The sequence below is a fragment of the Plecotus auritus genome, assembly GCF_963455305.1.
Source record: "Plecotus auritus genome assembly, chromosome: 3".
Classification (NCBI taxonomy): Eukaryota; Metazoa; Chordata; class Mammalia; order Chiroptera; family Vespertilionidae; genus Plecotus; species Plecotus auritus.
This window is the reverse complement of record NC_137772.1, coordinates 203,492,332-203,499,207: the sequence shown is the minus strand read 5'-3', so window position 1 is coordinate 203,499,207 and position 6,876 is coordinate 203,492,332.

Sequence of the window (6,876 nt, the reverse complement as noted above, 5' to 3'; positions counted from 1 at the left end):
TTCCGTGTACTTCATCAATAGTTTTAAAATTACAAACTCCTACATGTTTTATTTTGATTTAGTTTTATTTTAGTTTGATTTCAATATAGAGCATACAGAATGTTTTATATATATATATATATATATATATATATGCGCTTAAAAAAATGCTAGTCTAAAAATAATTTTAAAATTCTGGTCTAATTCTAAGCATGATTAAATCACTTCTTAATATTTTTTAAGATTATAGTCATAAACTTGAATTATAAGCATGATTTATTCTCGTGAGGACTGGCCATTGACTTTCCTAGCCAACAAAATAATTATCATCGCTATTTACTATGCAGAATTGGATTGCAGGAAAAACAGAGAGAGGAGTGCACAACATTTGTGCACTGTGGGGGAGGGGCCTTGGCCCAGCCTGCGCCCTCTGGCAGTCTGGGATCCCTTGGGGGATGTCCTCCTACCCGGGTGGATGGGGCCTAAGCCAGCAGTCAAACATCCCTCTCACAGCCTGGGACCCCTTGTTCCTTACCACCCTCCTGCAGTGGAGGCGGGAGAGGCTCCCGCCGCCACCAATGCTGTGCTGGCCAGCAGTGAGCCCGACTTCTGGCTGAGCGGCACTCCCCTGTGGGAGTACACTGACCACCAGGGGGCAGCTCCTGCATTGAGCATCTGCCCCCGGTGGTCAGTATGTGTCATAGTGACCGGTCATTCCACCATTTGGTCGATTTGCATATTAGGGGTTTTTTTATACAGGATATACATATATATGTACATATATGTATATATATATGTGTGTATGTATAGATATATATCTATGTGTGTGTGTGTGTGTGTGTATTCACCCTTGGAAAATAATTCATAACTAACAGGTGTGGCCTCCAACCTCTGGAAGACCCTAACATAATTACAGATGCATCCTGGAATTTCCTAGAATTTGTGCTGGACCAGCTCCCGAATCTACTTATTTTCATCCAAAAAAAGCAGCTTAGCAGCTGGGAGTTCTTGATACTGGGCTAAATGAATCTAGAGAATTAGTTAGAACAAACATGATCTATATTGTTTTAATAATCATAACAAGAGATCAACTTGGATACAAATGCTCATCAAGTCAAGCATTCCTTCACTCACTCATTCACACACTCATTGACACACATTTACTAAGCTCACACTGTGTGCTAGACGAAGCGCTACATCGAGTATCCAGTGTTGATCAAGGTGGAGCTTACTCTAAGGCAGTGGTTCTCAACCTTTCTAATGCCGCGACCCTTTAATACAGTTCCTCATGTTGTGGTGACCCCCAACCATAAAATTATTTCCGTTGCTACTTCATAACTGTAATTTTGCTACTGTTAATGAATTGTAATGTAAATATCTGTTTTCCGATGGTCTTAGGCTCCACAGCAGCGGTTCTCAACCTGTGGGTTGCGACAGGGTCGCTTAAGACCATGGAAAAAGACAGATATTTACATTACGATTCATTAACAGTAGCAAAATTACAGTTATGAAGTAGCAACGTAAATAATTTTATGGTTGGGGGTCACCACAACATGAGGAACTGTATTAAAGGGTCGCGGCATTAGAAAGGTTGAGAACCACTGCTCTAAGGCTTTTTCCAAGTGATGTGAAAGAATTGTTTTCCTATTATTTCTAGTGTAAAGAAATGTTATTATATTGGAGATTAAGTGAAACAAAATAAGAATCATAATCTAATTGTTGACAGCAGTCATTTTTAAGCACTGACTGGTTTGGTCATGAAAACAAAAACCACTCAGTTCCTAGTGACTTTTGGAATTAGAGCTTCTACAAATGTTAGACAGACAGGGGAAGAGAAAGTCAGAGGCTCCACTGAAGATTCCTAACCCAAGACCCTAAACCACTGGTTTTCAGGAGCACTCTTCAAGCCCCTGGAGACACAGCTCTCTGGGAGGCTCTGAACCATTCAGGACTAGAGCCAAGTTTTGTGAGCCTTAAAGCCTATGCAATTTAGAGAGCTCTCTTTCTGAAAAAAAGTAAGTAAAATTATGAATACAAACGTGCTAAAGCCACTTCCAGAATCCTAGAAAGGGTTCATGCCAGAAAAGAGCCCTGAAGTTCAAATTCATTAGCTTCACTGGGAGTCCACCCTCATCAGCTATCTAAGCAACATAAAGGCAATTTATCTGGAAGCAGCTTTGGACCTTTATCTGCCCACACATCTTCCTGTAATTGACTCTGGAAAACAATGGTCTCCTCCTGTTCAGCCTTCTAAATTTTGAGCAAGTGCCCCTCATTTCCCATATTGGGAAAGAGATTCTGGGAAATGTAGTTCCTGCCTTTGCTGATACTAAGGATGATGCTGAGTTGACAAAAGACTACCCAGCATATCACCCTAAGGTGAAAAATGCAATTAATTGACCAAGGGGATTGAAGAGAGTTTAATCCAATCAAGGAATTAGAGCTTTAAGGATGGAGGCATTGATATAATAGCAGATCTGAAACTGGAAAACACTGAAGTACTAATCTAAACCTGACTGATACTAAAACAACACAGAAAGGAAATTGGTCAGTTGGGAATACAAAAGTAGATGAACAAGAAAGCAAAGGTTTTTTTTCATGGTCTCTGGTGATATTTTGGGAAGAAGGTACCCTGATTATAAGGCTCTGTTTGACATTCACTAATAATGCATTCAACACACTTATTGATCATTCACATTATGTGCTAATAGCATCCAAATCAAGACCAGAATGACCCTATATTCAAGGAGGCTATTCAGCCGTGGGCAAACTACGGCCCGTGGGCCAGATCCGGCTGTTCTATCCAGTTCTCTTGCTCTCCCCTCCGCTCCTTTACTTTGAATTTATATTAGTTCACACCAACACTTCATCCATGCTTTTGTTCCGGCCCTCTGGTCCAGTTTAAGAACCCATTGTGGCCCTTGAGTCAAAAAGTTTGCCCACCCCTGGCTAGATCAACAATAAGCAAATGAAATATAATTTTAACTCCAAATGTGACCCACAGATCTAATTTTTAAATTTCTGGCAGCCAAGAAATAGAGGAAATTAATATTGAGTTCTGCTAGGCAACTAGCAGTTTAGCTTGAATAATTCTCCAGAAGCCCATTGTGAGAAAGTTCTGGCCCTTCAATTTGGACCACACATCTGTATGTAGTAACCCTTCAAGATAGTGCTACCTGTTGGGCTTGCTTGAGCTGCCTTATCCTACACTAGGGGCCCAGTGCACGGATTCGTGCACCTTGAAAGGAACTGTGGGCCGCAGGGCTGCGGTGGGCACAGGGACGGGTCTTGGCCCATCCTCCGTGCCCCCACCCAGCCCCTTCCGCCATGGCCCCCAGTCCCCTGTCTACCAGCAGCCCTGCTCCTGCCGCCACCGCTCCAACGCACTGACAGCGCCAGTCCCACTCGCACCTGCTGACTGCGTGGAGTGATTGGGGCTGGCGCCAGCCACGGGCAGTGGGTACAAGCAGCGGCTCCGGCAGCTGGTGAGAGCACCTGGTGGGACCACTGTGTGCGGGAGCAAAGAATTTTCAGTAACCTCCAGAGGCTCGCCCCGAACACAGCGACCAGTGCCCCACCTTGGTCTGGCACCCCTGTCACCTGCTCCACCATCCCACTGCAGCTGATCCCGCCATGTTCCACACTCCGCCGCCTGCTGCCGACACCCACCATGTTCTCCCTGATGGTCAGCACACATCATAGCGACCAGTTGTTCAGTTGTTCCACCGTTCGGTCTATTTGCATATTAGGGTTTTATATATATGCAAATAGACCAAATGGTGGAACGACTGGTTGCTATGATGTGCATTGACCACCAGAGGCAGACGCTCAAGGAAGAAGCTGCCCCCTGGTGGTCAGTGCGCTCCCACAGGGGGAGTGCCACTCCCCCAGAAGCCTGGCTCACAGGGAGCGGGCCTAAGCCGGCAGGCAGATATCCCCTGAGGGGTCCTGGACTGCAAGAGGGCACAGGCCGGGCTGAGGGACCTTCCCCCCCCCCCCCTCAGCTGAATGTTGTGCACGGGGCCTCTAGTGATATATAATATGCAAAGGGTTTACATGAACCCTAATTCCATAATTCTGAATAGCTGTGAAATGTGTCACTGATACATTTTAGGGTATGAAAATAAAGTTAATTTACAATTAGTAGTATCTGTTCTATACTACTACTGTCTTTGCAGACATACTCTTTCCTTCTTTAATAAGTATTGCCAAAGGAAAGTACAGATATATTTTATTCATTTTCATTAAAAGAACTAAGATTAGGGTGCGGGGTTGACTGTGACTTCTATGGGAAGCTGAATTTAGGATTTGGAAAATGTTGCACCTCTAGATCTGAGATTATTGAGAGGGGAGAGCAATTACTAAGAAGTTATAAAAAGCAGGTTTTAAAAAAACTGATTATTTCAGCATATGTTAATTTTATGTGAAAGTTTACGCTTCTAAGAGAGTTTGTTGTGTTAGTTTTGCTTCTATTGTTTTTGTCTAAACTGTTTAGATACATTCTTAATGTTTCTCTAAAGACTAGCAAATTGGTGCGCTTTTGGTTGAAGAACTTGAAAAGATTGTCTAGTAGATAAATAAGAACTAGAAAGAAATCTTAGAAAGTATCCATTTCTATCCCTCTCATTTTACTCAGTGAGAATCAGGAAAGGTGAACATCTTTCTCCAATTAATTCATCGATTTAGTGGCAAAGCTAGAACCAAACCCTGACACTCAATCCAGTGTTCTTTCTACTACACAATTCTGTCTGAAAAGATCCCCATGCTCTGGCATTGGATCTGGTGGTGTTTAAACTCTCTTCTTTCATTAAGTGTATAATGGGAATTTGGTGAAGTGTAAGAAACATGCAGGGAAATCTGTAAACACTCAGAACTCATCTCAGAAATAGAGTCAACTGAGCAAGACTCTCTGGCCATGAGAAGATGTTCACATCTTTCCAATTAGGGCCCTTGGAGAGGAAACCCAACAGCTGTGTAAAATTTTATTTTGTAGCATTTTGGAACTCACTCTCTGAAACAGTAAAATATACTCTCTTCTCCTTGAAAAAGCTTTCTTCTGTGTCTTTCGGCACAGATTACTTCTCTTTTTCTCCCTGTTTTAATTCACTTTTTTGTTAATTTTCATCCTCTTTATTACTTCCCTTTATGTCCTCAATTGTTTAAAAAATCTCATGGGACATATAATCTGAATTCTTGTCTAGAAGATTTAATGTCTTATGTTTTTTGGTAGATACGACAATTCTGAAAAAAATAGATCTTCAGCCAAACAGAAAAAAGGAAGAAGGATCCAGTAGATCCCTTTAGTTTTTCTCTTCAAAATTCTTTCTCCTCTTTAATTGGAGCTCTTCCTCTTAGTCAGGCTTCCATTTGATCACTATTAGAATCCCTAATTGCTCACTGTAGTGATCTATTTAGTACTCATTTTTTGGAGATACCTGTTTCATTCGATTTTGATAGTCTCTTTAACATGGGAACTTCGGAGTAGAAATTGAGAAAATTTTGGAGGATAAGGAAGAACTTGCTCCTAATAAAATTGCAAGAGAGAAAGATTAATCAAGTACCCTCAGAGCTTTGACTTCCACATGATAGGGTCATAATATTGAAAAAATATATGTATGTATATAAAGAAAAAGCACCATCAAGGAGCAATATTTGCTAGTGTAGATCTGAGTGTGTATTTATTTTAATACTAGCCCTGCGCACAAATCCGTGTGCCAGTAGCTTGCTCCCGCCCTCCTGTAGCTCCTTCCGCACCCCGCCCCCCCATAACTTGCTGCCCTGCCCCCTCCTGCTGATCCGTGATCTGGTTGTTATGTGGTCAGATGTGTAACGACCATTTGCATATTACATCTTTATTATATAGGATTTAAACTAAATAAAAACATTGAGTAATATCTACCTCTTCCAAGTGTTTAGATCTCTAGAAATCTTACTGTTCTCCAAGCAAACTCTTTCTAGTCCTCTTTTATTCTGCCTTTACCTGAATCCCATGCATTTATCATTATTGATGCTGGTCTTTTAATAAGTATAAGATGTTGGGGAGCAGAGTTTGAGCAAAAGTGAGTATTATGATAGGATACCTGTGTCCTTACTAAGGTGATAGGTTGCAAGTTACAATTGCAGATAAGTTTGTGAATTTCCAGAAACACATCCACCTAATGCTGTCTTGCTTTGAGGCATAAAATATATTTTCAAAGTTGATTTAGTAAAAATACTCTTTTCTTTACTTATATTTCTGTTTAGGAAACAAAGTGATTTTCAACATCTTGACTTCCAGGGGTCCTCAAACTTTTTAAACAGGGGGCCAGTTCACTGTCCCTGAGACTGTTGGAGGGCCGGACTATAGTTTAAAAAAAAAACTATGAACAAATTCCTATGCGCACTGCGGGCCTAGGACGAGTCGGCTGCTAAGCAGGACAGGCAGCGGCACCCGGCGGGCCGGATAAATGTCCTCGGCGGGCTGCATGTGGCCCGCGGGCCGTAGTTTGAGGACCCCTGTATCAAGCCAGTTCTCCCTTCCCTTTGGCTTTTTATGCCATGGAAGATGAAAAGCAGTAATAAAAGAATGGTTTCATTGTTAAAGATGGAGCAATTTTAGAATTTTTAAAGAAGCAAGTAAAAGTTTTCTAATTTAAAGCTATACCACACTAGGGATCCCCACAGTAAACATTTACATGGAAAATGAAAAACTTAAGACTTGTGAAATATCTAAAGGAAAAACTTAAATTCAGGTAGGCTAATTTTTAAAAACAAGATTGCAAGAATCAAGTGGAATGGTTTAGTTTGTTTTTTGAGGCAGTTACAGTACTTTGTTTTGATGGTGGTTGGCTGATTTTTTGTGTGTATGTGTATATTTTATGTATTATTATTATGTTATGATTATTATTAAACTCCACT